A 25010-nucleotide genomic window follows, 5' to 3' on the forward strand; every position below is an offset into this window, starting at 1 on the left:
GTTTTTTTCTGGAGCTGGTATAAGTACATGTAGGGATTACTTTAACCATGGATCTATACTGGAGGGTTTCATTTCTTCCCTGGAAAAATATTTCTTTTCTTTCCCTTTGACACCAGTCAGAACATTCTGTTCCATTGATCCCATCCAAAAACAATTAGTGACTATTTGATTCCATTTGAAATTGGGACATAAACTGATTTACCACCAGGCAATTGTTATTCTTACAACCAATTAAAATGCCCAATGAATTGATCCCTGGTTGGAAACCAAAGGTCATTCTCACACAGATGATTCAGGCAAAGTAAACCAGTTAAGAGCAGCTCAGTCCAATTTCTTTCTTGATCGATAATGATTGGGGTTTTCACCAGGGATCTGAGACTTTCAATTGATGACAGTCTGCCTTTTCTGATATTCCACATTATCTGTCTTTCTAAACTTCAGGCACTTGCCAAATTCCCAAGCAGCCAGCCCTGTGCATAAGCTCTGTCCCACAAGAACTGTGTATTTTAATATGACATGGTTTCCTTTGTCCTGGAACCAAAAACAGCTGCCCTGCTGACAAAACATATAAGACTTAATGAGGCATTTGAGGAAAGTTAATGGGGAAGGTGGCCTTCAAGGTAGAATGTTTGGTTCTTTCTTCCCCAATGGTGGTTGTAATACAGGAGTGCATCTGTTGAACTAGATTTGATCTGCAGAGCCCAGTACTATTGAATACTCCCAAAATGAAGCTCAGCAGGGAATTAAAAGATAATCGTCATTACCACTGATCTTGTAAGGCCATATTTGTCAATTCTTGCACTGACAGACCTTATTTAATGGTCAGGAAGGATTCCAACACGGCAGTGATACTGTTCTCAAAGCTTTGTGCTGGTGTATACAGGAACTGCAAGCTACTCTGGAGAACTGCAATGCAGAGCAGTAATTCGTCTCCTCTGAATGCTTTTGAAATTAAAGTAGTGGGCTGGGGGTGGAGAAGGCTGGGTTTGCTTCCTAGATCTGGCACAGACTTTGTGCTGTCTTGGGCAAGTCACATATGCTCTCCGCGCTACCATCCTCCAGCTATAAAATGAAGGTAATTGTGCTTTCCTCTCTCATAGGAGTGCTATGCAGTGCTTTATATGTAACAAAAAAAACAAAAACCAAAAAAAACAAAGAGGTGCCGGTACTCATCCCCCAGCCCAGGGCAGCCCCAGAGCTGGGAGCAGGCTGGGGTGCAGAGCCCAGCCAGAACCCGCAGCCACAGGATCCCAGGCTGGAGCGCTCTGAAAAAAAGGTGCCTGTATGCCATACGTGCAGCCAGCACAAAAAAGCACTGGTTCCGTGTAAATCTATAAATACTATGAAAGCTCTCAGGTGTTACAGTGATGGAAGCTATATGGGTAATTATGAAACAAAGATGCTCTGGGGTAATGGTTGTATTTGTTTAAAACTCTTCTGATGCATAACTTAGTTGCCAAACTGAGCCATGCTGGGCTCCTGTCTCAGTTATACTGCAGTAAGTTTGGCATAACTCCATTGATTGTAATGGAGCAACTGAGCTCAGAGGTCAGCTGCCCCTTAACACCTTTTACAGTAGAGCTAATACAAAGGGGCACAATGAAAGGCCTGGGTCCTGTTGCATAGGAACACCAGGTGAATACACAGCTGCACACTAGAACTGCTCTTGGCTACCTGATATGTGAATTCCCAATGCACTTTTTTTTTAAGGTCTGGGCTGCTACACAGGGCGTACCCTTGTTCCCCTGACACTGACTCATTGGAAGCTTAGCCACTGACTTCAATGGGACTAATGCATAGACTGAGTTTCTAAATATGGAGTTAATGGATATCAGAGTAGAAATGACCAATGAGTCCAGGTTCATCTCTGCAAGCAGTGGGACAAGTGTGTCCACACTTCAAGGGCATAAGTCCCACGTGCCTTAGAATGGAGAGAACCTTTTGCACTGTGTCTCAGTGCTAAATTGCCCATGGCATAACTTCATTGTGGCCCATGACACAGTGATTTTAAATAGCAGTACCTCAGTGCAGAAGGATGACCGCATGTCACATCTCTCTCCTCCAGAAAGCAGTCTTTAGGACAGAATCCTTCCCCTAATAGAGTAACAAGAGGGATTCACCTTGTAACTTCAAAGACCCAACACTTACTGCATATATTCCTGCCTGTAAAGGGTTTGCTCTAAGTAGGTGCATGAAATCCTAACAAGCCTCCATTTCATTTCAAGCCACAGTCTGAGTGGGGCTCTGTTTATGGCAAGTATGGCTTTAGAAGGAGTCCGTCGGTGATTAAATGTTATGCAGTAATTTTGCATCCTGTCCACCTGGAGTATAATTTTATTAGGGAATTGGCAGGCACGTTGTCTGGCTGGTACGATCTGATGCCTGCTCTTTCGGAGGCAGTTTGGTGTTCACTGTATGTTTCATCGGTAAAACAATCAGAAAGGGGAACTCTGTGTGATGGGTTTGACCTCAGAGAACCAGGATCATTTTTAGCTTAGTCTGGAACTGTTGGCCACATCCCGTCTATTAGACCCTCACAGGCAGCATGCACCATCTCTGAAACAAGGCTAGTCTTCAGTGGCATTACTTGCATTATGACAGGATTCTTTGGAACGTGCAAAAAGAGGGGCTAAGAGGGAGCAGGAGCTAATGTGATGTAGCCTTTCTCCTCTGAGAAGTAAGCCTAAACTGTGTCTTAGGTCACAAATACAATTTTGTGGTGGTTGCTATGGCAAAGAAGAAGTGAACACTATGGAATACAAGGGGTCCTGATATATGTACAACCCAGCAGGAGCAAAAGCTGCAAAAGTGGAGCACGTTCATACAGAATGTTTCAGTCCTACAAGGTGGAATAAAAGCCATCCTTCCTCCCCTGGTGGCGGCCTGACTCGGGATAATTTAAGGAAGCCAGCTGAAGAAGGGGTCTGCCCAGGGGCACATGCTCACTCTACCAATCACTGAATGATTAGTAATAGGTGAGCCAGTCCTGAAAAAGGTAGAAGTTGTCCCATGTCCAAACACTAGATCTGAACTCCTGCTTGGGGGAACTTTGGCTCTAGGACTCAGAAAGAAGCCAGATGCCAAACTGGGATCTGGAGCAGAGTGCAGCTAAACCTTGCAGAAGCCCCAGTCAACAATGTTGTGCTTGAAGTTGACCTTTAAAATAAAAGAATCCACTCTCCTCGACTTTCCTTCCCAGAGCTTTGCCTTACCTATGTCTAGAACGGGCTCTTTTCAGAATGTTTGGGAGAGGGATGTTTCTCTCCCAGCACATGTGGCTAATGCCTGAAACCTTGGGAGAGAACCTGCTGTTTCCAGCAGAATTTTTGCAGAGGCAAAGACTCTGAATTGTGCTGAGATGTTTCAGAGGAGAACCCAAACTCAGCCTGAAATCACCCTTTAGACACTTGCTTGGCTCTTGTTAATTGTATTTGGGTGTATGCTGCTAACCAGCCCAATGGTGACCCACAGAGTAAAAGATAATTGTCACGTTTAGAACCAATGGTGACATTCATCTATTGGCAATGTCCCCTTGCAATCCCTCCCTTCTGTGGGACCCTTGCAGCATCCCTTCAAGGGAAATTCCCCCTCCACAGCACCTCAGCGAGCAGCTGCAGAGTGTGTACAACCTGCCCAGCACTCTGCAAAGCGCATGGAAAGCTCAATTATTCTCTCTGTGTGGGGGATCCAAGGATCTATTCACAAATAGTCTCCTTAAGGTATTTATAGCCTCCATCACTGTAGCATCTGATTGTGTCTTTAGTCCCCACAACACCTGTCAGGTGGGGCTAGGCTCTTTCCCCTGTTTTACAGCTGGGGAATGAAGACACCGAGAGGATAAGTGACTTGTCCGAGGTCCCACTCCTTCCAGCTCCCTTGTGCCTTAGCCATTGACCCATCGTTTCTCTCTGGAGCTTTGATCTTGTCTGGGGCTGATTGTCAGTCAGCACTGGTACACATTCGTTAGCACAGAGCTCACCATTATCTGCAAATGCCATTCAGTTAAATTACAGTCAGCCGGGATAATTTTGGGCCAGTGTTCTGACAGGACCTAAAAAGCTGATTTTTTTTAATAATGATTTTGATGATGATTGGCTTTGGCCCATCTTACAGCATGAAAAAAGGTGAGCTCATTAGATTTCATTTTTCATTTGATCTGTCACTTAGTGGTGGCACCAGGGCTCGCAACAGACTTCACCAGGTCCTAGGCAATGTGTGTGGGAAGAGCGTGGCTCTGGGCCCCCTGGAAGGGGCGAGGCCTAAGGTGGAAGGGGTGGGGAAGGGGCAGCCAGTACTCAGTGCCACCCATCCTGTGCTACACAGGGCTCTGGAAACAGCTTAAAGGGTCCAGGGATCTGGCAACCACAGTAACAGCAGCCCAGAGTCCTGGGATCTTTTAAATTGCCAGGCTCCAGGGAACCTGTCCACTTTGCCCCCACTCCCATCAGCAGCCCTGGGCAGCACACTGAATGCTAGAGCCAGAGGACACTGAACGCTTATTCTCAGTTATATTTTCATATTCCATAAGCCGTGCTTGCTTGGGAGTCTTTCCTCCCCATGCCCATAGCCATGTTCACACGGCTGTGGGGCTGGATGTGAGGTGCTGTGCAGGGAGGGGGCCTTTCATCCTGTGCACTAGCTACTGTTATTTCAACACTCAGAACATAATTCCAGCATACAAGAGTTTCACCTTGAGACTGCGTCACAACCCATTAAGGCAGAGAGGAGTACAGGCCAGTGGCCTTTTCTGCACCTGGGAATAGCCCCACTTCAGCAATAGCTGTCCTGGCTCTCGCACTGAGTGCTGAGCCCTGCGTTTAAACAAGGGTGGTTAGGAGTTTGCATTGATTCAGCTGATCAGGGTTTGCTCATTACGCAGCTTGATTACCTTATCCTCAGCTTTCCACTGTTTACCCAAAGGGGAGAACAGCAAAGCAGCAACCTGGCCACGGAGTGCAGAACTGAAGCTATTCCTGTGCCTGACCCGTCTGGTTTCTGTGTCTCTGAGTAAATATGTTCACACACGCACACTCTCTCTCTCTCTCTCTCTCTCTCCTGCTGACAGCAAAAATCTTTATGCTCAAAGGGCTTGTCTTTAAGCAACTGGACCAAAGAGAGTGGATGGTAGTCAGTATTTTAAAGCAGTGTTTCGCAACCTGGGGTACATGTACCCTTGGAGGCACACCTACATCTTCAACTCATCTGGATATTTGCCCAGTTTTACAACTGGCTATGAAAAAAAAATAACGGGAAAGTCAGTACAATCTAAAAGTTCATTCAGACAATGACTTGTTTCTACTGCTTCATAAGCCTTAGGCGGAAATATAAGTGCAATATTTCTATTGCAATTCATTTATTTGCTAATAAGGTGGTAGAAAGTCAGCACGTTTTCAGTAATAATCTTCTGGGATATTTTTACATGATTTTGAAAGTTAAGCAGTTTTGAAGTGAAGTGTAACTCGGTGGTAGGTAAAACAAAGCTGACTATTGAAAAGGGTACAGTAATTTGGAAAGTTGAATGGCACTTGATTCAAAACCTCAAATTACCTTAGGACCATATTTCTCAACCAGTGCTACACATACTCTGGGGGTACTTGTAATTTTTTTAAAAAGGGGTACTTAATAAAAAAGGTTGAGAAGCACTGTTTTAAAGCACTGGATAACAGACCTGAGAACGGAGCAGATCATCTCATGTATGAGCTTAACTATAGCATTCTTATCACTTTGCAGCAGCCACCAAGAATAAAATACTTTTATGTCAGTGCACCAAGCTGAACTTTATTTAAAATTTGTTTGTTCAGGGGCTTGTAAGATCTCCACCTTTCAAAAGCCCAGTTATGCACTGAGGAGGAATATTTTTTACCCTTGGAGTGCCCTAATTATACAGAGCATTGATTTTTACAGTGCATTCATGGATTGATTGTATGGCTATGCTCCTCCCACAGGAAGCAGCTTGCACGCTAGCGCTTTTTGATCTCTCCAAAGTATTCCCTAAGGTGAATCAGTGGCTCTTGCATCTTTTTGTCTCGTACTTAACTATAAAGGAAGCTGACGATGTCTCACCACCAAAATGAGCTGTAAGAAAAATATATGAATATGATTAATTTCATCCAAAGAAATCTCTGATTGTACAGCAAAATATATGGTCTTAAAATAATGTTTCCATACAGAGCCAACCAATTTTACTAATCAGAAAAAAACACTGGATCTTTAATAAACTAGCCTAGACAGAGACAATGATACCTTAAGAAAGAGAGTGTGTGATAAAATATTTAAAAAAAAAATTGAACCATGTAACACTGAAGGTATGAGGAGAGAGAGATGATTTAAGCGGTTTTTTTTTTTTGGCTTTGGCTTTGGCTTTGGCTTTGGCTTTGGCGCAGCTGTAAAAGAAATCTTGATTATACTGGTATAAACCAGACTAAATGCTAATTTATGCTAAAGCAGAGGGTCCTTTTTAAAGATATTAGCTCCAATTTTAGGGCAACTCTGCCAAGATGGTAATGGACTAGGCACAGATTCAACATGCAGATGCAATATGACTGCATATAATATTATGAGTGACAGCTTGGCTCCCTAAGGGCCTGATCCAAACTACATAGGAGTCAAAGGAAAGATTCGGTTCCCAACAATAATGTTTCAGCAATAAGACCCAACTAAGAGGATAGCTCCTAGGGTTATGAGGGGTGAGTGCTGACATCCGTGTTGGATTCCAGTGATTCAGTATCTGCTGGCAAGTACTTTATGCAGCGTTTTGATTCCACTGTCATTGGAAGAGAAGACATAATACATTTGTCCATTGTGTTTTTTAGCTTAGACCTGTTCAGCGTTTCAATTTGGTGTGTCTTCAGCAGTAGGGGGTTGTTGATTTCAACCAAGTCCCTGAGTTTTACAGACCCAGGCCCATACATTTGTTCCATTTGTACAGCACCTAGCACAAAGGAGTCCTGATCCATGGCTGGATCTCTTAGCTGTTCCATGTCATTCAGCTTGGAAAAGTTAAACTTCTGGCAGTGAACATCAGTAAATGTTGACTTCCCTGTGCATACGCAAACTGATAAGAAAATATTTCCATCAGCAATAGCTGAAATTTACAGAGAGGCAAAATAAGAAGGGCTACTTGAGAACTTATTCATGTTTGCTTTCGAATATTGACTTAGCATATTTTGACACACGATACAGTAAATTCTTTCTCATCTGGCATTCTGTCATTTGGAGCTCTCAAATAACCAGCATTTTAACCATACATAAATTTTAGTTACGTTTTCCAAAAGTACAGTATAGTGAAAGTAAATATAAATACAGCAAATACAGTATAAGTTTACAGTGTACAGTACTACTGTTATTGGTAAATGAAATACTCTGCCTACATTTTTGTTTGTTTCTTAATATCTAATCTTGTTTTTCTTTAGTGTTCTGCATTGCGAGGTATACTGCTCTATTTTCCAGAATATCCAGCAAACTCCCAGTCTTGGGGCTGCCCAATATAAAAGAGTTTACTGTATTCACCACTGTATTTTAACTGTTGTAAAGCTGTAACTTTTTGAATTTCAGTGTAGACTGTCATTCAATAGTTGGGGTCCTAGTCATCCATTGTCTGACCCTCCAATAATTTCCTGCAACTGTGAAAATATAACTAGATAAAAACTTAGAAAGTGTAAAATCAAGATGGATATAATCTCTCAACATTATATCTAAAAACACCAGATTCAGTCCACCCTACAAATAACAAGGAACAACCTAATATCCTGCTTCCTATGTCCCTACCCTCATCACATTCCATCCCTCTTTCCCCCTTCCCTGCCAAGCAGGAAGGGAACACCCCCACCTCTGCAGAATTTTAAAGTAGGCATGAGCATTTCCCTGTATCCACCCATTTAAAATTAGAAGCAGAGTGAAAGAGAGAGAGTGGGTGAGTGAGCTCATATCTACTCTGCATCACTTCAGCATAACTGTGAGCCTGATCCAAACCCTATTGATAGCAGTGGGAGGCTTTCTCTGGGCTACAGCAGCCTTCGGATCAGGCCCCATAACTATATCCCTGCTGCATATCTTTCTAAACTCTGCATTGCAGCATTCCATTCTTTCTCCCATCATTTTCTCCAGGCATACGCTTCGGGCACTGACTTGTGTGCATTTCCGCTCTTTCTTACGTATCTGTGTGCGTGGCTTTCTTGGAGCCAGTGAGCTAAAAACTACCCACGACTGCTGGTGCATAGGATATGTTTGGACTGGCATTATTGGGGATAGCTCAGAAGATGTAATGCAGGTGAATGAGGCGAAACTAGTCTGTTTCTTACCACAAGTGTAAATTCTCACGCCTCTGTAGTGCAGTTTACCGCTCCCCATGCCATAGGCTGAAGAAAATTATCATTAATTCACCTTACATCTTTGCTGCTAGAACTAAGGGTGTGGGGGAGGTGCTGCAGCACCCCCTGACTTGAAGGAGTTTCCATTATCTACCAGATTTACAGTTTGGTTCAATGGCTGTCATCACCCCCCCACCACACATGTAGAAATTGTTCTGGCGCTCCTGAGTATATTATTGTGAAAGGTACAGTATAGCTTTGACTCATCATTAATGTTCCCTCTAATTTTTCCATCCATGTCCAGAATAAATTTTGTTAGGTGCACCAAGCTGTGCATGGATGTGCACCACCAGGAGACACACATACTGCCAGATGAGGGTGCACTCTGTTAATCAGCTGAGAGGCATTTGAATCTGTCCTGGGTGCCTGCCCGAGTGCTCAGCTTCCAGGGAACACTGCTCCCCATTTGTGTGCTATTGGAGATTGCAATGGTAAAACTCAACAAAAGCCCATTTTCCCCCCAACAAATGAGTGCTGATACTCAGATAAGTGGAAAGCAGCATTGTTCTAGCTCTGATTATAACAAGTAGCCTGCACCAATTTAGGCTTGTCTTCTTTTACAGTTTTCCTGGCCGCAGGATGCCAAAATGAATGGCCGTTGGTCCCTGGGAAGATAATATACTTCTGTGAATTTTTGTTGCCCTGTGAATTCAGTATGTTGTGTAACACTCGTGAGAGTTCTTGCTCAGTGGTGATCGGTGGATTTAGATGTTCTGCTCTCCAGTGTTATCAGTGCTAACCACAAACCAGATCCAGCTCCCACTAAATTCAGGGGTAAGACTCCTGTGTATTTCAGTGGGAGTTGGCTCAGCCCCTATGTGACCCCAAACCAAAACTGCAGATGTTGAATACCCTTGAGCTCTATATTTGCGTGGTGATTTTTTTTTAAGCTTTGGACATTATCTTTCTATCTCTAGTACAAAGGAGAAGACTTTATGAATGAGGAAGAAATGTCAGTATAAAATATATTCAAGGAAGAGGATCTCAAAGTTAGACTCTTGAGTCTGCATTTAGGCATTTAAATCAAAAAGCCAGATTTCAAAAGTGCAAGATCTCACTGTTCTCATTGGCTTTAGTATTGATCTGAGAGCTCAACGCTAGACATCCATATTTGAAAATCTCAGCACAGGTCCCTACCCTAAGCAGGTTGTAGTCTGAATCATTTGGGTGGCTAATTAAAAGCTTATCAGTGATGGAAGGTGCAGAGGTCGGCAGTTAATACCTCTTCTGAATAGGCTGAAATGACATGGGAGGTATGTTGAGCACTCTAAGCGTAGTGGGAGGGGCTACTGGACCCAGGACCCAACTGATTTCATGGGATAACAAAAGAATAAAACAGGGTGAGGGTGCAGGCTACAGGTTCAAGACAAGGGAACCAGAGGGGGACACTGAGCAGAGAACCCCGGACAGCGCCCACTGCTCCTCAAAGCCATCTAGGGCTGCTCACAGAGAAAGAGGGAAGAACTTCTCCCTGCACCCTGGTGGGCAGAATCTAGCCCTGCCCCCTCACCTGACCAGAAGGCAGTGGGAGGGCCTACCTGTATAACAGCCACAGCCAGAAGCCCAGTTGGGCCCCAGCCACTGGAGGAGCCAAGTACTGACCCTGAGCTCCCAGGCTGGGAGGCTGACCCAGACCACTGGGCTCACAGCTGCCCCCACTGAGAAGGAGCTACCTAGTTCCAAACCTAGAGGAACTTGACCAGCTACCCAGCAATGTATGATCCGAGGGGGACTTCTGGATGTGGCCCAGGGATAGGCTGGGTCAGCAAGTTGCAGTGTGGACCCTGCTGACCCCAGGGGCAGACCACTCTTTTGCTAAGAAGACCCTGGGGCTGGGCACCTGCACCCCCCCCCCCAGCCCCTCCCCTGCCACCACTAGCCTGTGGGTGACAGTCTCCCCCTCTCGCTCTTCTAAGCACATGCCTTGGTCTGCTAGCACTCTGCCTTGTGAGGACACTACCTTGGACTGTTGCTTGTTTCTTGCCTGGCCCTGAACCAGGGCCTGGGCCTACTGACTCTACCCTGAACTCTACCCTGTTTTTGTTGCATCATCCTGAACCAGAGCGTGGACCTGATGAGACCTGAGCACTGTCCTGAGCCCTAGGACTAAGTTTTGGTGGCTGACAGGTCCCATGAACCTTATGTCTTAAGCCCTTGCATTTGGAGTTGCCCCCCCGTCCTGCCCTTGCTTCATCCAAAATGGCTGCATTGCATCTGCAGCCTCTTGTGGCTCAGTTGTTCACTAATTCACAGACAGCCTTTGCCCAAAGCCTGCTCAGACTGATGCTATCATAACAGCTTGCTCATTAGGGGGAATATAAATAGTTGAAGCATCCCCTGAGAATGGATGCAGCTGGTGGAATTTCACATATTAGAGCCGCATTAATATTTATGGCAACTCTGTGTAAGTATGCAAGATATTGGCATGCCTCCATGCAAAAGTTTACACATCTGTCATTCAGGATTCTGCCTTAATATCATACACTGGTTAGTCAGCTGGAAAGGACGGATCAGGTCCCTCCGCAAACCATGTCCATAATGACAGTTTACAGTGGCCTGCTCAGCCTCGTGTTTTTGAAAGGAGAATCAAGCTAAGCAGTATAAACCAGAGATACTGTCATTAAAACTTAGGGACCTGATTCTGATCCTACTTAGGACCTGACCCTGCAAAGCACTTCAGCACGGTGCCTTTTTTGTGTTTAAAAAAAAAAGCAGGGGTTCTACTCAGCCAACTCCCCAACCCCACCCCTCAGGCAATCCCATGGCTGGGGCAGCCGAGGTACTGGTACTCAGTACCGACAAGTACTGGCACAAAAAAATAACTGCTTAAGCATATGAACAGTCATACTGAATTTGATTTTTTACAGGCTCGGCCATTGAACTGAAGCCAATGGCCCTCTTCTCATAATTCAGTTTTCAGTACTTGCTTAAATGCTGTAGTGGATCAGGGCACTACAGGGATGGTGCAGCACTGGTTTCACGAAATTAAACTGTCCCTTTTGTTCTTCCCATCCCAGTGCTGCTCTGGGGCTGCCATTGTCTGCACTGCCATGGTTTGCACTGCACTGGGTTTGGAAAGAACATGGTGGGAACCCACATAATCGGTCATCAAAGATTGTAAGTGGCCTTGGCTAGAATTCCAGTCAAGGGTTTCCCCTCAGGTTAGAGAGAGAAAGTAATGGGGCCATAAAAGCACATTCAAGTACATCTTTAAAGTTTAAAGGGAATTTAATTGCAGGATGCTGTGCCATTAGGAATGAGAATCTGCTGCAAGGCACTTCCCCAGGAAAGGAGCAAGGAGGGTCAGTCCTGCCCTGCGGCTTCAACCTTAGATATTCCTAGGAGGGACAAACTTTTGCCAGTTTGTGCTCCAACTGCACATCAGATTTTTAACTGAAAATAGTATGAGATAGTGCAGATCCTCAGCTGGTGTAACTTAGCCCAGTCTGTTGGCTTCAGGAGCAATTTGCACCAGCTGAGGATCGGCTGCTATTAATATCCAGCATTCAGGAGCTGCTATAGAAGTTTAATCTTAGAAAAACCACACTGCATTATGAGTTTCTTGCAAGTTTATAAGCACCTTAAGGATAAAGAACTTGCATTTAAATAGCTTCTTTCATTGTGAAGGATCCCAAGGCACCTTTGAAACTAACCAATATACATAGGGACTCTGCACAGTCACAACAGCCACCACGGAAAAGAAGCCGCCTCTCACATGACACACACCATGGAAAAGAAGCTTCTTCTCAAGAGGCCAGCAAGGAAAAGAAGCCACCTCTCAAGCAACACTGCACAGTGTTTTAAGACCACAGAGACTGAATAGCTTTTTATTAAAATAAACCGCATGAGGCATGCATGTAGGCAGAATATATTATCTGTGTTCAAAACTTGCACAGCTCCATAGTTCTCTGTATCTCAGCATGCTGGTTTGTGATGAGAGACTAAATATCACCCATTTTGTATGCAGCTTATGCTGTCCCTCTCTGCGCTAAGTGGAGTGCGTTCTAATTTGCATTGCAATGTGAATGAAACAGGACACACACTGTTGAAATTGAGTGTTGAATTGTGATTTACAAGGAAAGAAGTTATGAAAGTGGTTAACAGCTCCATTAAAGGAATTGTGATATTGGCACACTGGTTTTCTTTGGTCCTTTTCATAATGTTGAGTGTTAGGAGTTCAGCATGGCCAATAGTGACTGTAGATTGGCATTTTCTAGCGCATGGGGGAACAATGTAAGAGAATGAGCCTCTAAATCCTCTTCATAGTGTCAGTTCTCACTTAAAACCCAGAGCAGTCTCTAGCAGTTTCAAAGGCTTTAATGGCAATCATAACCGGCTCTGCATGTAACCAATTCACTAATGACTGCCAAACTTAGCAGAGAGTCTGAAACAATAGCTCCGAGGTGTGAATTGTATCCTGCATCTCATTGGATAGTAACTCAGAAAGTGCCCGTGATGATGCATTAAATAATCCAAAGTGTGGACAACAAATCTTGGGGGCTGCAAAGGATTGGCTGTGAGAGATAGGAGTGAAGCATAGGTATTCAGCAACAGGTGGCAGGCCAGCGGTGACTGGCTTTATTTTTCTGATGCAGGTAATGCTGCTGCAGATGGTAGTCAAGAGTCTCAGCTGTGTTCCAGAACTTCCTTTGTGATGCTGGGGTGTTATATTATCAGAGTCCATTGCAGTGGGACAAGCTCCACTTCCATTGGTTCTGGATAGTTACAGTAGGGGCTCACACCAGGATGACTAGCTAGAGCAGTAACAGAGAGGAAGCCGTGCTAGTCTATACACTATCAAAACAAAAAGCAGTCAAGTAGCACTTTAAAGACTAGCAAAATAGTTTATTAGGTGAGCTTTCGTGGGACAGACCCACTTCTTCAGACCATAGCCAGACCAGAACAGACTCAATATTTAAGACACAGAGAACCAAAAACAGTAAGCAAGAAGGACAAATCAGAAAAAGATAATCAAGGTGAGCAAATCAGAGAGTGGAGGGGTGGGGGGGAAGGTCAAGAATTAGATTGAGCCAAGTATGCAGACGAGCCCCTGTAGTGACTCAGAAAGTTCCCATCACGATTTAAACCATGTATTAATGTGCCGAATTTGAATATAAAAGCCAGCTCGGCTGCTTCTCTTTCCAGAACGGTGCGATAATTCTTCTTCAGTAACACACATACCTTTAGGTCATTGACAGAATGCCCCATTCCATTAAAATGTTGATGAACTGGTTTGTGGATCTGGAGTGTTTTGATGTCTGTTTTATGCCCATTGACCCTTTGTCTAAGGGAGTTAGAAGTCTGTCCAATATACAAAGCATCTGGGCATTGTTGGCACATGATGGCATATATGATGTTAGCAGAGGAGCATGAGAAAGTGCCCGTGATTCTGTGAGTAACCTGGTTAGGTCCAGTGATGGTATTTCCGGAGAAGATATGTGGACAAAGCTGGCAGCGGGCTTTGTTGAAGGGAAAGGTTCCAGGACTGGTGTTCCTGGGGTATAGACTGTGGCTGTTAGTGAGGATCCTCATGAGGTTGGGAGGTTGTCTGTAGGAGAGAACAGGCATGTCACCCAGGGCCTTCTGGAGTGTAGCATCCTGATTAAGGATAGGTTGTAGGTCTTTAATAATTTGTTGCAGTGGTCTGAGTTGGGGGCTGTAGGTGATGACCAGTGGTATTCTGTTCTTGGCTTTTTTGGGCCAATCTTGGAGTAGCTGGTCTCTGGGTATTCATCTGGCCCTGTCAATTTGTTTTTTTACTTCTCCTGGTGGGTAATTAAGGTTTATAAATATTTGGTAAAGTTCTTGTAGTTTTTGGTCTCTGTCAGTTGGATCAGAGCAAATGCGATTGTACCTAAGAGCTTGACTGTAAACAATGGATCTAGTCACATGTGCAGGATGGAAACTAGAAGGGTGTAGATAAGTATAGCGATCAGTAGGTTTTTGGTAGAGTGTGGTACTGATCAGGCCATCCTTGATTAGTACTGTAGTGTCCAGGAAATGTATCTCTTGCATGTTGTAATTGAGGCATAAATTGATGGTGGGGTGTAGATTGGTAAAGTCTCTGTGGAATTCTTCTAGAGCCTCTGTACCATGGGTCCAAATCATAAAGATGTCATCAATGTATCTTAAGTAGAGGAGTGGTAATAGGGGACGAGAGCTGAGGAATCGTTCCAGGTCAGCCATAAATATATTAGCATATTGTGGGGCCATGCGGGTGCCCATAGCAGTTCCACTAATCTGGAGGTATAAATTGTCCCCAAAACAGAAATGATTGTGTGTGAGAACAAAGTTACAGAGGTCAGACACCAGATTGGCTGTGGTGGCATCAGGGATGGTATTTCTGATTGCTTGTAATCCGTCTTTATGTGGAATATTAATGTACAGAGCCTCTACATCCATTGTGGCAAGGATGGCGTTATCAGGAACTTTTCCGATGTTTGGTAATTTCCTCAGGAAGTCGGTGGTATCTCGGATATAGCTGGGAGCGTTGGTGGAGCAGCCGAGCTGGCTTTTATATTCAAATTTGGCACATTAACACATGGTTTAAATCGTGATGGGAACTTTCTGAGTCACTACAGGGGCTCGTCTGCATACTTGGCTCAATCTAATTCTTGACCTTCCCCCCCACCCCTCCACTCTCTGATTTGCTCACCTTGATTATCTTTTTCTGATTTGTCCTCCTTGCTTACTGTTTTTGGTTCTCTGTGTCTTAAATATTGAGTCTGTTGTGGTCTGGCTATGGTCTGAAGAAGTGGGTCTGTCCCATGAAAGCTCACCTAATAAACTATTTTGCTAGTCTTTAAAGTGCTACTTGACTGCTTTTTGTTTTGATAGTGTATAGACTAGCATGGCTCCCTCTCTGTTACAGGTAGACTGTGAGAGCTGAGCATTCCTCTTCCATCCAGTCAATCCAGTTGGCACACCCTGGAAATTCTGGGAGCACAAGCATACTTGGCCAAACTACCCTATCCCAGAAGACAAGCTTGGTTATGACCATTTCACAGCCCACTGAGATGGAGGAGGAATATTCATGCAGCCCATACACTAGCCTGGGTTGCCCATCACTGCCCTATATTCTCTTTTGAGAAGAGACTGAGAAGAGTGCTGCTATAAAACTCTTGATGCCCTGCTGCTGTTTTCCCTCCTGTGTCTCAGACTAAATAAATGCATCTAGGGTAAGATTCTGGGCCCTGATCCTCAGCGCTGGCTGAGGAGCTCACAACTCAGTTTGGGAGGAAGGGTTTAGTCCTCTAACTTACACCGGTTGGCAATGACCTAAGGGGCCAATACAACATCTGCAGATTAATGGAGTGTATGAGTGTCCTAGCATGACACTTATATGCCATTTCTTGGTCTCTTTTCCTATATATTGACATTTTACTTCCCGAGCTAGGAACACCATCTTTAGAAGCACTTTGAACTGGCTGACCAACACAGAGCATCCTCGATGCAACAGAGGTCCAGGGCCTGGTCTTTAAGAACATAAGAACTGCCATTACTGGGTCAGACCAAAGGTCCATCTAGCCCAGCATCCCATCTGCTGACAGTAGCCAGTGCCAGGTGCCCCAGAGGAGGTGGACCAAAGACAATGATCAAGTGATTGTCTCCTGCCATCCATCTACAGCCTCTGACAAACAGAGGCCAGGGACAGCATTCCTATCCCCTGGCTAATAGCTTTTGATAGACCTAGCCTCCAAGAATTTATCTAGCTCTTCTTTGAACTCTATTGTAGTCCCGGCCTTCAGAGCCTCCTCTGGCAAGGAGTTCCACAGGTTGACTGCGCTGTGTGAAAAAGAACTTTTTTTTATTAGTTTTAAACCTGCTACCCATTGATTTCATTTGGTGTCCTCTAGTTTTTATATTATGGGAACAAGTAAATAACTTGTCTTTACTCACCCTCTCCCCACCACTCATAATTTTATATATCTCTATCATATCCCCCCTCAGTCTCCTCTTTTCTAAACTGAAAAGACCCAGTCTCTTTAGCCTCTCATCCTATGGGACCTGTTCCAAACCCCTAATTATTTTAGCTGCCCTTTTCTGAACCTTTTCTAATGCCAAAATATCTCTTTTGTGGTGAGGAGACCACATCTGTATGCACTATTCAACATGTGGGTGTACCATAGTTTTTTAAAGGGGCAGTAAGATATTCTTTGTCTTATTTTCTATCCCTTTTTTAATATTTCCTAACATCCTATTTGGCATTTTTGTTTGGTTTTGGTTTGGGGTTTTTTTTGTTTGTTTGTTTGTTTTGTTTTGTTTTTTGACTGCTGCTGCACACTGCGTGGATGTTTTCAGAGAACTATCCACAGTAACCCCAATAGCTCTTTCCTGACTAGTTGTAGCTAATTAGCCCCCATCATATTGTATGTATATTTGGGGTTATTTTTTCCAATGTGCATTACTTTACACTTATCCACATTAAATTTCATTTGCCATTTTGTTGCCCAACCACTCGGTTTGGCAAGATCTTTCTGAAGTTCTTCACAGTCTGCTTTCATCTTGACTATTTTGAACAGTTTAGTATCATCTGCAAACTTTACCACCTTACTACTTACCCCTTTGTCTAGATCATGTATGAATAATTTGAATGGGATTGGTCCTAGGTCTGACCCTTGGGGAATACAACTTGTTACCCTTCTCCATTCAGAAAATTTACCATTTGTTCCTACCTTTTGTTTCCTGTCTTTTAACCAGTTCTCAGTCCATGAAAGGATCTTCCCTCTTATCCCATGACAGCCTCATTTACACAAGAGCCTTTGGTGAGGGACTTTGTCAAAGGCTCTCTGGAAATCTAAGTATACTATATGGACTGGATCCTCCTTGTCTGCATGTTTGTTAACCCCTTCAAAGAATTCTATTAGATTAGTAAGACATGATTTTCCTTTACAGAAACCATGTTGACTTTTGCCCAGCAAATTATGTTCTCCTGCATGTCTGACAATTTTATTCTTTACTATTGTTTCAACTAATTTGCCCTGTACTGACATTAGACTTACTTTAATATACTTTGTACAGAGCTAGCATTATGAATCACACAATGGAGAAATTAAGAGTTAGATCTTGCAACGTTCATTCAAGTCAATAGTCTTTTCTCAAGCAGGCAGTGCAATTGAAATTTAGTAGAATCGCCCCCACGAGACAGGACTATTAATGTGAATATAGTTAAAAGAACTGAGACCTAGTTCTAATCTTTGGGTTTGTTGCTTTCAGTTCACTTTTGTTCATAAGATCACTTGCAACCTGCCTTCTTGTTAGTCAGTTCCAGAGAACTGGAGAAATACTGCACCATGTAGTCTATTAATGTTTGCTGGAGGTTTTAAATGAAATTGCTTTGGATGTGATGGTAGCAGAAACTGACAAGAAAAAGAAATACATTCATGCAGTTGTATTGTACTGAAGTGACTATTTGCAGAAAGTTAATTTCACCAGGTCACATGCTGAAATGTTTACAGAAAATGAACCTTTTATTTTGCTGGCACAAGTATGACACTCCAGGTGTCATTTCACCTTCCTGCAATTACAGTTCAGAAACACTGTGTGACTTCTGACCAATCACAGCTACCCAGTGTGTTTTGAATATAGAATATTAAATACCCAGAGAATTGTTTCTGAACAATACAGTTTAACAAATATTCACAGCATATTTCCAATAATGAATACACTCAAGCAACCCCCAATTTGCCTGCAGCTCTTTCACAAGCAGAAGAAAAGCCTACATTCATTGGCTAAATTATTAGCTGCAAATATTTATTCTCTCCTACAGAAACTCTTTTTCTCTAGCACAAATAGCCTTTAAAGGACAAAAAGTCAAGGAATACCTATTTCCATAAATTCTTGTCCCCTTAGGTAGTCTAGCTAGAATTAATTGATAATACATAATAGCTCATCAATGCCTTTTTATAAAAGATAAAATATGTTTCAAAGCTAATTTAGGCCGTCAGACAAATGGCTTAAAGAAGAGCTGCTGGACTGAAAAATGTCCATGTCATTCTCCACCAAATCATAGTTTCACTGCACACAGCCTCAGCCTGACATCTGAATTATGTCTTTTATTAAACATTAGTAATGGAGAACACTTAAATCATGGTTTCTCTGTAAAAGAGAGATGTGTTCAACGCAGATCTGCACATTTTAATGCCATATTTCTTCCTTTTACTCTTCTCCTAAAATAAATTTACTTACTCCACAAAAAATGTTTGGCTGAAAATCATTCATCCTTCCATGTCCACCTTATGTACCTTGTGAATAATGAGAAATGATGCAAAAATTACAATATACCAGACGTATGGAATATTTAGACATCTCTATGTTAAAGGTTATGTATACACAGCAGTGAAATTATATTTAATGATGATCATCTTTTAGAACATTGCTGTGCTGACTGAAGGCTTTGATCAGCTGCAGCCTGATTACAGTGAAGGTACAAACAATTGTCTCCACTGTTTCCATAGTTCCAAAACCTGGCCACTCGTCATGCACATAATTTGTGGCTGTGAATACTTGTGGGCACAATTTTGCACACACAGTTCTTTGCAGGTTTAATTTAGAATATTTAAGCATCCAGGTAACTGATCTGTGGTGCTTATGTGCCCCTCATTGTAGCATCTGATCACCTGGCTCGCAATCATTAATGTATACATCCTCACAGGACCCTGGTGGGATAGAGCACTGCTGTTAAAGCCATTCTACAGATGGTGAGCACAGAAGTTAAGTGGTTTGCCCAAGGTCCTGTGGCAAGGCTGGGAATGAACAGGAATTTGAATCTGAATTCAGCTAGCCACTGAACCATCCTTCTTTTTTGAACAAAAACAGTGAGAAGACCTGTGGCACCTTATAGACTAACACATATATTGGAGTATAAGCTTTCATGGGCAAAGACCCACTTCATCAGATGCTTCTGACGAAGAGGGTCTTTGCCCACAAAAGCTTATGCTCCAAAATATATGTTAGCCTATAAGGTGCCACAGGACTTCTCATTGTTTTTGCGGATATAGACTAAAATGGCTACACCTCTGATACTTGTCACCTTCCTTTTTGGCTGCACCCAGTAAATAGGCCCAGAGGTGTTAAATGAATATAGAAATAGTGTTTGTTATTATTTGCATCCATAGGCTCAAGGCTGAAAAAAATATCCAAAAGAGGCCCAGATAAGCATAAGCAGAATATTAAACCCCCAGATTGGATAGTCTCTGTTTGATTTAATATGATTAACAGTGGTTTTACTCCAGAGGGTTTAATGCGCTCCATGCAGAAAGCACACATGAGGGCTGTGCACCACTTTGGCCTTACCTCAGCACACAGAGCGGAACTCAAGTGTCTTTTAAGTGTTTCATAGGCTTGTGCTGGCCTTCTGAATAAGGGCGGCTTTCCCAGTCTGATTGCTATTGAGGGCAATAACAAAATGCCCATTGACAACAGCTGGAACAGCATCTAATGTCCACATGGTGAAGTTATAAATGCACATGTGTGTTTTCCTTTCAGGGCATGTGCAGAACCCTCAGCATTTACGCCCACCCTGCAAGGTGACCTTTTATTCCTAGGAGGGCAGCCCAAGTATTGAATCACCATCCCTCAGCTAAGAACTCTGCATAGACACTGCATTGCAGGGTCAGCATTGGGAATGATCCCATTTAAGACTGCTACTTGAATCCACCATGACCCACTGACTCCTTGACAGGAGTGCTGCCAGCTGCATTGCATTGTCACTGATTCTTGGGTACCACAGAGCATTTGCAATATTGTTGGTACCTAGCTGAGAACTCCAATGCCTCTGTTTCTAAATGGAATTATTGCTTCAGGTGCTATTAGTTGGCAAAATGCTTGCTTTTTGTAGTGACAGAGAGGTAGCCATGTTAGTCTGTATCCTAACAAACAAAAAGCAATCGTGTAGCACTTTAAAAACTAACTTCAGATCTGAAGAAGTGGGTCCACCCCACTAAAGCTCATCGCCTAATCAATAATTTTGTTAGTCTTTGAAGTGCTGCATGACTGCTTTTTTGTTTTGGTTTTAGTAGGCAAGAGCAATCTACCATTCGTACAGCACTTTATATTTCCAGAGCATTGCACAAACACAAACTGATTAATCCTCACGCCATTAGGATTTAAACCTAATTTCCCATCCCCAAAGTTCTCCCACTTACCCTCCTGCTGGCTCTTGTAAATAACACCAAGTGGACTCTCAGGGTACGTCTTCATTACCTGAAAGATAGACCCAGTCAGTCAATCTTTTGGCTTCAATTTTACATGCCTAGTGGGCGCACACAAAATCAAACTATCAGAGGTCAACAGTCGACCCCTGTACTCCTCGATCTCTTGAGGAGTAAGGGAACTCAGTGAGAGAGTTTCGTCGACCTACCTCAGTGAGGATGGCCAGGTAAGTCGATTGCAGGTAAGTCGATTGTAGGTAAGTCAATTCCAGCTATGCAATTTCCATAGCTGGAATTGCATATCTGTAGTTGACTTTAAGGTCTATGTAGACCTCGCCTGATTTTACCAAGAGAAGCCATCTTACACACCTCCAGAAATGTACCCAACATATACCCTATGCAGAGGTGAAGCATCTGAGAAAGAGCTGCTCATGGGAAATGAGGCATTTGTCTACTACTGTTGAGTCAGTTGAGTCCTGCATTAAAAATCAGCCAACTGGAATGGACAACACAACTCAGTTTCTGCTTGACTCAAAAAGCACCATACATACTTATTAGAAGAATCAATGTTCTGTTGGAATGCTACATTTAGGAGAGATCCCGCTTCTTTCCAATACAGGGCAGAAACTAACATGGAAACCAGCAATGATGAGCTACAACCGACTAAAAGAACTTTTTCTTCAGCATGTAGGAGGTGAAGGACCAGCCTGAGGGAGGAGTGCCAGGAACAATGACAGAGCACATTCTCCCACATACTGCACTGCTAACATGGCACAATAGAGGTGTGATTGGTTTTATTTTCCTGAGAGAGGCTCAGCTTTCAAAAGTCTGGTAAACATTAGACTCCAAAGTATGTTCTTTTCATCAAGCCATGGAGAAACCATGAGAGTAACACTGAGAAGCTAACTATGTGAACCATGTCCAAAAGGGGAAACAACACTCAAGGTGGCAGGGAGCTTTCTCTGTAGAAACACCAATTATGTTCCATCCAGCTAGTTCGTCCTGAAATGCCCAACACGACTAAACCAAACTTAGGATCAGGTTCTCAGCTGAGGGAAATCGGGGTAGCTCTGCCACCTTCAATGCAGATATGTTAGTTTATACACACTGAGGCTCTGGCTTCAGTGTATAGATGAACCCAGATCTGAATTCTTATAATTTGTATTTCAACATTCCCTATATGCCCTGTTCCTGGGCCAGGACCCACTTGTGCTAGACAGTATACAGACATAGAACAGTGGGACAGTCCCTGCTCCAAGATCTTACAGGTGGCTTCTGATCTGATAAGACGACCTGCTAAACTGGAATCCTAGCCATCTACCACAACAGATAAAGCATTATCGTTACAAGAAGTTTAGCGGCCAAGAAGAGGAAGAGAGCCGGACGTCTAACTTTGGAAATCAATAGTTTGATAGCTTTGGGCTACATGAATTATGACCATACCAATGAACTCTGATTTCATTTACATGTCCTCTTGAATAGCATAAATGCTTCCAAAATGAGAAGAATACCTTTAGCACATTAGCTAATAGCACAACAAGGGAAATGACTGCTGGCTGTATTCTCGGTAGGCATCTTTACATGGGAGGATGTAAACTGACTCTGAATTATTTATTGAACCAAAGACATCAAATTGGACAATTAAGCTTGAAAACTTAATTTAAGTCCCCTGAAAGGAAGGCCCTGAACCTCCTGAAAATATGTTCACCATAAAAGGCGGAGGAGCAAAACATAACAGGATCTGACACTCTCGAAGTTCAAAACAGTTCTGGGAATTCCTGAATGTCTGTTCCAGTGAAGCTTCAGGCATAATTTGGGCCTGGATGTCAGCAAGTGGAACTGAACCTGTGACCTCAGGCACTAATGCCCCATGCTTCTACCATATGAATTAAAAGCCTGCTGGTTTTCAGCTAAGGCTGTAGAGCAGAGCCCTCACTCTTCCTCATCAGGTACCTCAGTGCCTTTAGGGTTACAGTAATTAATGTAGCACTGGAATTTGGAGGATAAGAATTATCCAAGGGTTAGGACATTAGGCGAGAATTTGGTATCTGCGGCTCAGTTCCCCACCCCACCAGAGACTTCTTGTGTAACCTTAGTATCACTGGCCCAGACCTTCAAAGGTATTTAGTCATCTAAGTCCCATTCATTTAAATGGCAATGCCCCATTCTTAAATATCTTAGCAGGTGGGAGACAGAGAGACAAAATGGGGATAGTAGCACTGCTGTATCCCACAGGTGTACCATGGGGATAAACCAGTTAATGAATGTAAGATGCTTCCAATACTGTATAATTGGGGACTGTTTAAATGCCAAAGATAGAACAAGAGATCTGTTCTGAGCTAAATGCTAAAATTTTGATGTAGTCCAAACACTCACTGATTTCAGGAGAGCTTGTCTGAGTAAGACATGAGTAAAAATGGTATTGCTTGGGGTTTGGAAGCTTAATCCAACACTCACAAAGTCAAAGGGAGTCTTTCCACTAATTTCTGCAATGTTATCCCCTGAACTTCTGCTAAATTGTGCCTTCCTAACCCCAAAAGTAGTTGGATAATGAAAACTGTTGAAGGTCTAGACAATTTATTCTGTTTCATTTCCTCCACCGAGGTGTTTTATCCTCACTAATAAAAGACTAGAACTTGATCATTTTTAAAATATTGTTCCTTCTAAATCTTTATGGCTCGAAGTGGATTGAGATCATTAAAAGTTACTTTATGTGCAGTTCAATCAGTTGCAAAAGGCTGTTTCACTCACTCTGGACCCGATAAGAGGAGGTCTTCTTTCCAGAGGTAAAAGAACACAGATTAATTACTGCCTTGCTTGTTAGATGTTTTAACACAGTTATATGGTGCTTCATCAGTTGGAGCTCTCTTCCCAGATTAAAAATGATACTTCTGTGTTATTACAGAGCATCATTTGTTTTCTTTTGTTGTGCCAGGCAGTCACATGCCACTGTGATTTTACACAAAAATATGATTGATATCACCCAGAAGTAATTAGGTTTTAAAAGTCTTGATTGCAGTAGACACAAATGTTACAGCTTTATGGTGCAACTGTGTTGCTGTCACTTTTACAGCTGTTGATTCTGCAAGTATTTCATAGATCTGTCAATCGGAATAACTTAGTTGACATTGACTGGGAATATTAACCAGCGGGAAGCCCAGTCTGAACTCTTATTTCTATGGCTACTGTTGCAACTACAGCAAAAGCCCCTTCCACCCAGCATTAGTGCATCTTGTATATCACAGGTCTTCAATATATAACTATTTAAACAGACCCCGCTTAGGAGAGATCCTGGGCTGTCTTAGTCTTCAAATAACAGGGCACTCATTATTCCTTGTTCCATCTCTTAAGGGAAGAGTGATTTGTTCTTTTATTAAGTTATTTAAATATCTAACGTTGTATGTAGAAATATTGTATGTTAATGCCTGAGCAAAATGCAGTTTAGATCATTTCATTCTTGAAAGGGCAGGGAGGGTGTTATAAAGAATGATTGATATATCGAAATTCTAGTAAGAGAGAGACGCTGCATTTGGCTTCTTAACATCTCCCTTAAGTGAAAAGTTAAAAGAAAAGACTCATGTTTTTCAGTGATTCAGTTTCACAAACCTGGATTTACATTCACACACTAGTGGTGTGGAATTAGGCCACTAACATTCAAGGCAGTTCTCCTGTAACTGAGGAACTTTGGGAGCTTTTTGCTGTACAAATCAGCACTGCAATGCATGGCAATATTGAGAGGGTGAACTCCTGGCCCCAGTGAAGTGAAAAGTGCATCTCTCTTCAATTTCATTGAGGCCAGGAATTCATCCAGAGCATCGAGCGCTGATCCACATCTGACGACAGAGCTGGAGAGAAGAGCCTGACTTTAGAAGCATTTTCTTGTAGGCTGCAGCTTGAAGCTTTGTATAAAACAATCCACCTGCACTTTTAATAAGTTACCATTCCCTTGGCTGTATGTATCACCCAAGACTGGATCATAATAACAGTGTTTAATTTTCTCATAAGAATTAGTCTCATTAGATCCCCCTGCCACAACAATTGCCATATATTTAGCACTTTTGAAATTCCCAGTGTATTCCCCCTTCTCTCTCCTGATCTCAATTTTACAGGGGGGGTAACTCCATTGATTTTAATGAATTACTTCTGATTCACACCAGTGTAAGAAAGATCAGACTCCAGCTCATACTAAACATGCCTTACCTGTTTTTCCGTGCCTTCCAATTTCCCTTAAGTAAAAAAGGGCACAATACAGCATTGACTTGCACTCTGTCTAAACCCACGTCAACAGTGTTGTAAATGTGCAGAGTTTAGCCTGGCACTGTTGTTCAGGCCCCATTCTAGCTTGACTTGTAAAATCTCTTACACTTAACACCATTCTCACATTAGCTAAGAATGAAGAGTGATATGGAAGTGTGCCAGAGTTCAGGCCAGCTCATTGGAAAATCCAAATTGCTTGTAAGCGTGGGATCCCAGGAGTCTTTCTTTCATG

At 42.9% G+C, this 25010-nt stretch overlaps 1 long non-coding RNA gene across 1 annotated transcript in view; it reads right to left on the reverse strand.

Moving 5' to 3' along the window:
* Positions 1–5826: 5826 nt before the first annotated feature.
* LOC142022319 (uncharacterized) overlaps positions 5827–25010 on the reverse strand; it is an 83537-nt gene continuing 64353 nt past the window's right edge. The window contains exons 2-4 of the long non-coding RNA XR_012647928.1: positions 20516–20573; positions 18558–18613; positions 5827–6075 (exon numbers count right to left, since the gene is read on the reverse strand). This is a non-coding gene — a long non-coding RNA (uncharacterized LOC142022319). The remainder of the gene's footprint in view (positions 6076–18557; positions 18614–20515; positions 20574–25010) is intronic.

The sequence above is a fragment of the Carettochelys insculpta genome, chromosome 17 (genome assembly GCF_033958435.1).
Source record: "Carettochelys insculpta isolate YL-2023 chromosome 17, ASM3395843v1, whole genome shotgun sequence".
Classification (NCBI taxonomy): Eukaryota; Metazoa; Chordata; order Testudines; family Carettochelyidae; genus Carettochelys; species Carettochelys insculpta.